This window comes from Lygodium microphyllum, chromosome 6 (assembly GCF_053477565.2).
Source record: "Lygodium microphyllum isolate KBCC chromosome 6, Lygodium_microphyllum_v1.1.10, whole genome shotgun sequence".
Taxonomy (NCBI): Eukaryota; Viridiplantae; Streptophyta; class Polypodiopsida; order Schizaeales; family Lygodiaceae; genus Lygodium; species Lygodium microphyllum.
The window spans coordinates 158,276,023-158,287,263 of record NC_141140.1 but is presented as its reverse complement, the minus strand read 5'-3'; the positions used below and the strand labels follow the sequence as shown (position 1 = coordinate 158,287,263).

General features: G+C 38.8%; 1 pseudogene; it reads left to right on the top strand.

The window, feature by feature from the left end:
* Positions 1 to 368: 368 nt before the first annotated feature.
* Positions 369 to 1,028, top strand: LOC148035333 (uncharacterized; annotated as a pseudogene).
* Positions 1,029 to 11,241: the final 10,213 nt, after the last annotated feature.

The following is an 11,241-nucleotide window of genomic DNA, read 5'->3' as shown; positions in this document are numbered from 1 at the left end:
GGAGTTAAATTTGCAGCCAATAGGAAAGAAATTTGAAGTGTGCTCAGTCATGCATCCATTTCAAGAAGTGCATAATGGAAGAAGGCAAGTAATAGGTGATCCATAGCTTCAGCCTAATAATCTCTCCAAGCAAGAGGTTGGGCTCAACAAGTGGTTGGAGAAGAGAGACTAAGACCCATGAGACATACCTTGCTTAAGCTTGGGGAAGAGGTAGTGGTTGCCCATTGCAAAGAATTCATGGTTGTCCTTTTACCTCCAATGCCTTCATATTAAAGCAAGAACTCCCTCCATCACCTTTGGATTCCTCAGTGAGAAGTGGCTCTTTGTCTCATTCCCCTTGGTTCTAAGCACTACTTCAGACAACCACCATGGAGATGACAATGGGATACATTCGACCTTTGCATCTCGCTCTATGTGGACATCTTTGCCAAGGTATCGGATGCCCGAGCATGAGATAGTGAAGGAGGCTGCAGATCAGATCGCCGACGAGCTGATGCTGGATGGGAACCCACACCTCAACTTGAGTGGACTACAGACTGGGCTATAGAGCTTGACAAATGGAAAAAAAATTATAGTTTTGCTCTTAAGGGAGATGCATTAAAAGCTATTGACCTTCTAAACTAGCTAGATTCAAACCTGCTACTCAAGAACAAAGATGCTCTCTTTGATCTTTTAACCCTTCGTTTTGTTGAGCTTGTTCGAGCCAAGAACTGTACAAGTGCCTTGGAATTTGCTCAAAGGGAGCTGACACCATTTGGGAAACTTCAAAAGTACACTAAAAAGCTCCAAGATTTTGTGACCTTATTAGCTATGAGGAGTCAGAAAAATCTCTTGTTTTTGAACTACTCAGCATCATGGAGCATCAACAGAATGTTGTAGATAGTTTGAATCGGGTGGTCTTAGACCATCATAAGATTCTGAATAAAACAACATTGGAGAAACTTTCTTAGCAACTTGTTGTTGTGTAGAGCTATTTGAATCACGAGCATACTAAGAAGGAGGGAGCGTATCAGATATCGATGAGCTGATGCTGGATGGGAACCCACACCTCAACCTGGCCTCCTTCGTCACAGCCTGGATGGAGCCCTTGGATGGAGCCCGAGATCGACAAGCTTATCCTTGGCTCTCTCAAAAAAAAAACATCAACATGGACGAATACCCTGTCACCACTGAATTGTAGGATCGATGTGTAAACATGATAGCCAGGCTCTTCAATGCTCCATTGAAAGATGGAGAGCAAGCAATTGGCGTTGGTATCGTAGGCTCAGAAGCTATAATGCTTGTAGGTCTAGCTTCCAAAAGAAAATGGCACTTCTCCTATGTCAGGGAAAAGATATGAATCTCATACCAGACATGCCGTCTTGCAGAGGGCACTGGAGGGCTCAATCCAAAATCCCCTTACGATTGCCCAATGACATAACTTTTGATCGTGAATCTGATGCCCAATCATTGCCTTCCACACAACTCCACCATATGCAAAGTGTGTCAGTTGTAGCAATGTGCTGATGCCCAATTTTTGCCTCCCACACAACTCCACCATATGCAAAGTGTGTTAGTTGTAGCAGCGTGTTGTCATTGGGGGACCGCGTTCGCTATGGCGTGCCAAAAGAAGATGCAGATGTGTTAGAAGATGATTCTGACTTGTGCTTGTGGTGTTGGGAAGTGAGAGATCGGAAGTCGCTGCCAGATAGCCTTGCCAAAACTGACAGTGAGGACATGATTTGCTTTCTGTTAGTCAATGGTAGCAAAAGATGAGTGCTAAAGAAGCCAATAGAGAGGTGAAGTCAAGAAAGAGGCCTATGCAAGGCTATGGAGACTTATGCAATAGTGAGAGAGAGGGAAAGGGAGAATATGAATCAAGAAGAAGCTTTCCTTGAAAGTAGTTTTAGTCAAAATTCCCTTTAAGTCCTATGAGCCTCCAACTTGGCCATGGTGAAATTTCCAAGAAAGGTTGCCATCTTTGTGGTCTTTCAATGGTGCGCAGATCGGTCGCAGATAGCTCATGTAGTGAATCCCTGAAGGTCCCCAAGAACAATGAACTCTACCTTTTTGCACAAAAAACCATGTAAAAGAATGCACGACAAGAGGCAAGAGACAAATTGGGTTCAATCTCCCCCATGCCTTGTGTGAGCGCTTCACAAAGCATGTATTTTATGTATATTTCCATCTTCATGCTCAATAATAGCCCAATTTACAAAAATATGACAAGCTTTTAGCTTTTGAGTTTGCTTTCTACAAAAATAGGAAAATAAAGCTAATGGACGGTGCCCATAGAGTCTGGCACGCCCAATCTCAATGTCCAAATAGAAATAACATATCCGGGCGCATAGGCGCATACAAAATAATAATCAATAATCAATGTCTCAATAGACATAACAAAATATAGGCGTGGCGCCTATCAAAATATAAACCAAAGGTCGAATACTCGCTAGACTCCAATGCTTTCATCCGCCACTGCTGCTATCTCTACACATCAACTGAAGCATTCACAATCGTTAGTAAAATAATACAATTAAACTGACAAAAGTGAATACCTAGCAGTCTTCAGCTACATAAATAAATCAACTGGTTAGAAATAAATCCTAACCTTAATTTATTACGAGTGCGCACTCTAAACTCATAAACGTTTATTAATTTAATATGTATTTTGCGGAATCACCCGCTATGGAATCACCCACGTACACACTAAATTAATGAAATGCCCGAAAAGGACAGGCGTCCCCATCAACTTCTCGCACAAAGAATCCTCTTTGTGTATGAGCCCCGGTCATCTAAGTTTACGGAATCCACCGTAAAACCTCACGGAATCCACCGTGGCACGGAATCCACCGTGGAATATGCCTCCTGGCATCATACCCTCGGGGTGGGATAGCAATTGACCTCAATTGCTATTAGCTCAATGTGGAGCTAACAGAGTGGGGAAAGCATTTAAGTCTCTAGCGTGCATCCATTGTGCTTCCTCTACAGGATGGTTCTTAAATTTTACTAAATATCTAGAATACCTTCGGCCAGTTCTAGTGGTCATGTAGTCAGTGTCTATGATGGCTTCTGGTTCAAGTATTTCAGTCTCTTCTTCTAATAAAGGTGGGTTTTTATAAACATGGTGGATAGGTAATTGGCCTCTAAATGGTCTCAATAAACTAATGTGAAATGTATTGTGAATTTTCCAATGAGATGGTAATTCTAACTTGAATGCATTATCATTAATCTTATGAATAATTCTAAATGGTCCATAGAATCTAGGAGCTAATTTGACAACTGGATGTCTATCTACACTTTGTAATCTACGTTTTTCTATTCTAAGCCAAACATAATCATCAACTTTGAAATTCATGGCTTGTCTTTTCTTGTTGGCTTGTCTGGTATATGATTGTTGGGCTTTAGCAATCATATCCTTAACCTCATCAAAAATACTGTTATGCATAGTAGCAATATCATCAGCACTCTGAATTCTATTAGACAAAGATGCAACAGGTGTAGATAATCTATATCCATAAATGACTTCAAAAGGTGCTTTCTTTGTAGATGTGTGTGGTGTATTGTTATATGCAAACTGTAATAAATGTAAATGAGTGTCCCATGTCTGAGGTTTAGAGATAGTGTATGCACGTAAAAGATCTAGAATGCTGCTATTTGTGGCTTCTGTTTGTCCATTTGTTTCTGGATGAAATGCAGATGAGAAATCAATCTTTGTGCCTAGATTTGCAAACAGTGTAATCCAAAAATTATTACAAAATCTAGAATGTCGATCTGAAATAATCACTTTTGGCAATCCATGGTTAGTAAAAACAGTTTTCAAAAATAACTGTGTTGCTTGTGATGCTGTTAAAATTTTCTTACATGCAATGAAATATGCTTGCTTACTAAATCTATCTACAATTGTCCAAATCATGTCATGGTTAGATTTAGTATTTGGTAAACCAGTAATGAAATCCATAGATATATGTTCCCAAGGTTTAGATGGAATAGACAAAGGCATTAATAATCCATACTGTTTACCATGATGTCTCTTTATTCTTTGACAAATCAAACATTCAGAAACGAAATTAGATACATCTGCATCCATATGCGGCCAATAAAAATCTTCAGTTAACATGCGTAATGTAGATATAATACCTCTATGACCTTGATATGGGGGACAATGAATTTCATTCAAAACAAAAGATCGGAATGGAATAGTAACACATAGTCTCTTTTCAAAAAACATAAATCCATCATTATATGACAATGAATCAATAGGAATGAAATTATTTTGAACTAATTTTTGCCAATCAGAATGAAAAGTAATATCCTGGTGATATGTATCTTTCATAGCAATCAAAGAATCAAAAGATATGATAGAAATATTATGAATTGCAGGTCTTCTACTCAATGCATCAGCATCTACATTTTCTTTTCCAGGTTGGTATTGAATGATAGGATGAAAACTTTGAATGAAGGAAGCCCATTTGATATGACGGTCAGAAATTTGGGGTTGGCTAAGTAGATGTCTAATGCTTTGCTGGTCGGTCTTTATCATGAATTCTGAACCCATTAAATAGTGCTTCCACTGTTTTAATGCTTGTACAACTGCTAATAGTTCCTTGTCATAAGTGGAATATTTGAGCTCAAAGGGTTTCAGCTTAGAACTAGAATATGCTATTGGATGATTGTCTTGCATTAGTACAGCTCTTATTCCTGATCCGCTAGCATCGGTCACAACTAGAAAGAATGATCTGTTAAAGTCAGGCAATTGTAGAACAGGGGCATTAGTTAATGCACGTTTCAGTAAATCAAAGGATTTCTGCTGAGTTTCAGTCCATTGATAAACAATTCCTTTCTTAAGAAGTTTGGTTAATGGTAAAGCAAGTAATGAGAAATTACGCACATTTTTAGGAACAGGCCAATGCAATATTGCATCAATTTTCTTAGGATCAACTTTAATTCCTTCTTTTGATACAATATGACCTAAATATTCTATTTCTGTCTTAAAAAATTCACTCTTTTCAGGATTTGCAAACAATTGATTTTCTTTCAGTAATTGAAAAACTAATGATAAATGCTCATAATGCTCTTTTTCACTTTGACTAAACACCAAAATATCATCAAAGAAAACAATCACACAATACTGATATTTCAGAAAGATACGGTTCATCATTCTACTGAAAGTAGCAGGTGCATTAGTTAATCCGAATGGCATGACTAAGAATTCGTAATGGCCAAACTGTGTTCTGAATGCAGTCTTAAATATGTCAGATCTATCTAGCCTCACCTGATGATATCCAGACTTAAGGTAAATTTTACTAAATATAGAAGATCCTTGCAGTTTGTCCATAAGGTCATCAACTCTAGGTATAGGATACCTATTCTTTACAGTGATCTTATTTAATGCTCGGTAGTCAATACACATACGATAGGTATTATTCTTTTTCTTGACTAAGAGTACAGGTGCACCGAATGGAGAACTGCTAGGTCGAATTAAGCCTCTATTTAGTAATTCTTCAACTTGACTCTGGATTTCTTTTTGCTCTATTTGATTGTGCCTATATGGTGCTTTGCAAGGTGGTTGTGTGCTAGGGATTAAATCAATCTTATGGTCTTCTGGACGTGAAGGTGGTAAACCTGGTGGTAGGTCTTCTGCAAAACAGTCCTTAAAATATGCAAGAAATTCCTTATGCCTAGGGGGATGAATGTGGTGTAGGCATACCTGGTAAAGTGTCGAAAGTAGTAGTAGGATCATCCTCATCTTCAGTAAAATCTGGCATATCCTCATGCTCGTCCTCGTCCATGGCTCCAAGGTAGTTGATATGTGCTGATGGCTTCTTTGAATGACAATTTGCTGCGAGATGCCATGGCTGGTGACACTTATAGCATACTATTGGCTTGACTTTGGTTACATTATTTGCAATGGCTGGAAGTCTGGGTACATTTGGATTTGCTTGTGGAATAGGCTTTGGATTTGGATTGACAGTGGATGGTAATGCAGGTGGTTTAGGCCAATTCTTGCAGAAAGATGGTGATAAGAAACGACCTGGATTAAACCTTCTAAAATTGGAATTGAATTGTTTAGATCCATAATTACCGTTGGCTTGGAATTGTTGTGGTCGTCTATCTCTTCCGCGTAACTTATCTTCAGTGTCGTGAGCTAAGGAGATGGCATCTTCAAGGGTAGCAGGCTTGAACATGTTCACTTCAGCGTAGTAATGTCCAAGGAGTCCAGACATATACTTCCGCTTATGTGTCGTCTCTGGTACATCTTCAAGCATGCGTAGCTGTAGGAGTGCATTCCAAAAATGCTCTGTATACTGTGGAATAGGCTCACGATCTCGTTGTTGAAGTAAATCCCATTGCTTGATAGCCTTCTCATGAAATTGCGGTGGAAGGAAATTCTGCATGAACTTCTTCTTGAAATCTTCCCAAGTAGCAGGACATTCTATGCTCTTGCGTACTACAGTCCACCATAGTGATGCTCTGTCTATCAGATGATTAGTAACACACTTGATTTTATCTTTTTTTGGATAAGTTTCCTCATGGAAATAGTCATCAAACTGGCTAATGAATGATAAAACAGTCTTTCCTTCTCGTATGCCATTGAAAGTGCGAAATTTGAAACTTCGTTTACTTATCTTGGATTCCTTGCGAATGGTGTGTGCTTCAAGAGTGGCGTCGATGGTACGACGAATCAAATCTTCAGCTTGAGGTTCTTCGTTATCGGTGGACGCTCTTTGTAGTTGTGTCAATTACGCTTGCAATGCTTGCCTAGCCCTTCGCTCTTCTTCCAATTGTAACATGATTAGATCTAGCTTTTGTTCCATGGTAGGCTCAGGTAAGTCGTCTTCAGCCATAGGATCATCCATATGTGGGGTAGTCATCCTGTAAAACTTAACAAACCTTTCTCACTCAAAATCAGATTAGCGGGATGAGCGTAGCTCAAATTCGGGGTTACAAGGCTATGTATTTTTTGGGTATTTCTTTCTCAATTTTCAAAAAATTTGCAATATTTCTGTATCTGTTTGCTGAAAGTACTTCAACGAACTTGTAGATAGGTAAAACAGCTTGCTGCGAACAACTTTCCAGTTCAAGGTTTTTGCATACGAACACGTCTTCTATGAGTTTTAAGCACTAGTCAGTTCTGATTTAGTCTGACTTGCAGAGTTGTAAACTTAGCAGATTTGCAGAGTTGTTGACTTGTTGAACTTAGGCCGACTTGCTGAACTTACAGGACTTGATTCCTTGTGACTTGCTGAATTTGACTTTTGCAGTGCAGGACCTGGAGTTTGTCAACTTGTGTGTCTTGTCAGACTTGCAGAGAGCTTAATAACTTAAGCTTAAGCTTAATAAGCTTAATGGAGGACTAGCAGGGCAGCGTCAAATTTTCGTGGGGGGGGGCGTTTTTTGGCCGCGCGGAATTTTCGGAGGGTCTTCTGAGGCCACGATGAAGATTTTGAAGCAATTAAGCTTCTTTAATACCCTTTAGCTTTATAATTAAGCTTTTGATTAAGAGGATTAAGAGTTTTTCTCACTGTTTCTTCACGACTTGTATGTGAGGATGTAGGAGTGGTCCTCCGCCTGCAGAGCCTGGTCCTTCGCGATCTGACAATAGAAACAGGGGTTCTTGATCGCCAGAAGTCTGCCTGTATCGACGGTTCGCGATGTGATTGACTGTAGAGCCCGTTTGTTCCTGGAGCTCCGCCTTCGCCCGAGATTGGTAGCGATTGGAAGCTCTTGATCTCTGCTCCGCTCTGATACCACTGGTGCGCAGATCGGTTGCAGATAGCTCACGTAGTGAATCCCTGAAGGTTCCCAAGAACAATGAACTCTACCTTTTTGCACAAAAAACCATGTAAAAGCATGCACGACAAGAGGCAAGAGACAAATTGGGTTCAATCTCCCCCATGCCTTGTGTGAGCGCTTCACAAAGCATGTATTTTATGTATATTTTCATCTTCATGCTCAATAATAGCCCAATTTACAAAAATATGACAAGCTTTTAGCTTTTGAGTTTGCTTTCTACAAAAATAGGAAAATAAAGCTAATGGACGGTGCCCATAGAGTCTGGCACGCCCAATCTCAATGTCCAAATAGAAATAATATATCCGGGCGCATAGGCGCATACAAAATAATAATCAATAATCAATGTCTCAATAGACATAACAAAATATAGGCGTGGCGCCTATCAAAATATAAACCAAAGGTCGAATACTCGCTAGACTCCAATGCTTTCCTCCGCCACTGCTGCTATCTCTACACATCAACTGAAGCATTCACAATCGTTAGTAAAATAATACAATTAAATCGACAAAAGTGAATACCTAGCAGTCTTTAGCTACATAAATAAATCAACTGGTTAGAAATAAATCCTAACCTTAATTTATTACGAGTGCGCACTCTAAACTCATAAACGTTTATTAATTTAATATGTATTTTGCGGAATCACCCGCTATGGAATCACCCACATACACACTAAATTAATGAAATACCCGAAAAGGACAAGCGTCCCCATCAACTTCTCGCACAAAGAATCCTCGTTGTGTATGAGCCCCGGTCATCTAAGTTTACGGAATCCACCGTAAAACCTCACGGAATCCACCGTGGAATATGCCTCCTGGCATCATTCAATGCTGTACCTGTCCTGATGTACCTGTGCATCTGAGTAACTAAGGTTCCTGAACTAAAAGAAACTAAAACTAGAGGGAGGGGAGAAAGAAGAAGGGACCAAACATCTAGGCTCTGATACCACTTGTCAAGAAGAAGACAGGAGAGAGAGTGCAGAAGAGAAAGAAAGACTGCAGGAAGAGAGAGAAAGAGAGTGACAGGGAGAGAGAAATACTAGAAAAGGAGAGAGAAAGATAGAAAGAGAGAGAAAGAAGCCATGAAAGCTTGGAGAGAGAGGTAAAGATGAAAGGCGACTTGCATTATTATCTCATTCCCAAAAATCAAGTTCCTAATCCCAAAAATCAAGTTCCTAACACCTTATATACTAGCCAGTGTAGCTAGTATTTTCCCATTATTAAATCCCCCTCTCTTATAGGTCCAGCTCTTAAAGATGATGCTATGGATTAATTAATCAAGGGCATGCATTTTTTGAGGTTGAATTTGACAAAAATCAACGCAAATGTCAAAAAATTGGATGTCAAGGTAGAATAGAAGGGTCAAGCAACAGCCCAAAGGCCGTATAGAGAAGTATACAAGAGGAGATGCATTTGGTGTAACAATTTACAACATGAAAAGTGAGATTGTACAGCCTAGCGTGAAGCAGAAGAAAAAATGTTAGTCTTTTGGAAAGATGGAAAAATACATGCAACACAAACTAGTCTTCCAATAGAGCCAAATTTTGGAAATGGTGGCATGTAGAATAGGTTGGAAGAGATGGCAACAACAAAGATAACATTTGTTGCCATAGATGCAGCCACATATTGGTGCATAGATCGGATGTTGTATGTACGCGTAGTGAGAGCTGGAAGGTTCCCAAGAACAAAAGAACTCTAATTTTGTACAAAAAACAAAAGAGAAAGCTTGCATGACATGAAGCAAAAGACTAATTGGGTACAATCTCCTCCCATGCCTTGTGTGAGCGCTCCAGAAAGCATGTATTTGATATATTATTCATCTCCAAGCTCAAAAAATAGCCCAATTTACAATTAGCACACTTTAGTTTTTGTGTTTGCTTTTGTCCCACTAAAGAATTAAAGCTATTGGGTGCCCAAAGAGTCGGGCGGTACACAAATACAATGTCCAATATAAATATTTAAATTGTGCATCCATGCGCATACAAAATAATAAATAAATATTAGGCGCTTCAATAAATAAGCGCGTCAAAATAAAAATTGGCACCACGCCTAAGATGCATGCCCATAAAAAATGATAATAACTTGAATACACGCTATTGCCCAGTGCTTCCCAACGCCACCGCTGCCTGCTCTACACATCAACAGAAGCATTCACAGTTGTTAGAAATTAATAAAATTAAACTGACAAAAGTGAATACCTAGCAGTCTTCAGCTACAAAATTTATAAACTGGTTAGAACTAAATCCTAACCTTAATTTATTACGAGTGCGCACTCTAAACTTATAAACGTCTATTAATTTAAATATGTATTTTGTGGAATCACCCGCTATGGAATCACCCACTTGCACATTAAATTAACAAGATGCCCGAAAAAGACGTCTCCATCGACTTTTCGCACAAGGAATCCACCTTGTGTATGAGCCCTGGCAATAAATAAAATTTTACGGAATCCACCGCAAAACCTCACGGAATCCACCATGGAATATGCCTCCTAGCATCATACCCCCAGGGTGGGATAGCAATTGTCCTCAATTGCTATTAGTTCAATTTGAAGCCAGTAGTGAGAGATAAGCACTTAGGTCTCGAGCGTGCATCCATTGGGCCTCTTCAACAGGATGATTTTTAAACTTAACCAAATATCTAGAATATCTATGGCCAGTTCTAGTGGTCATAAAGTTAGTATCTAGAATAGTTTTAGGCTCAAGAATTTCAGTTTCTTCTTTTAGCAAGGGAGGGTTTTCATAGAGGGTGTACAAGTAATTGGCCTCTAAAAGATCGTAATAAACTGATATGAAAAGTGTTGTGGATTTTTCAGTGTTGTGGTAATTCTAGTTTAAATGCATTGTCATTGATTTTGTGAATGATCTTGAAAGGTCCATAAAATCTAGTAGCTAACTTTACAACAGGGTGTTTGTCAACACTTTGTAATCTTTGCTTTTCAATTCATAGCCAAACATAATCATCAACTTTGAAACTCATAGCTCTTCTTTTCTTGTTGGCTTGTTTTGTGTATGATTGCTGGGCTTTGGCAATCATATCTTTAACTTCATAAAAAATAGTAGCATGCATGTTAGTAATATCATCAGCAGCTTGAACTTTGTTTGACAATTATGTAACAGGTGTAGGTAATCTATATCCATAAATAAATTTAAATGGTGCTTTTTGTGTAGTTGTATGTGGTGTGTCATTGTATGCAAACTCAAGTAAATGTAATGTTTGTGGTTTTGAAATTATGTATGCACGTAAAAGATCTAAAATGGTACTATTAGTAGCTTCTGTTTGCCCATTTGTTTTAGGATGAAATGAAGATGAAAAATCAATCTTTTTTCCTAAGTTAGAAAACAAAGTAATCCAAAAATTATTGCAGAATCTAGAATTACGGTCAGAAATAATTATTTTTGGTAAACCATGATTAGTGAAAACAGTTTTCAAGAACAATTGAGCAGCTTGAGATGCAGTTAACATTTTCTTG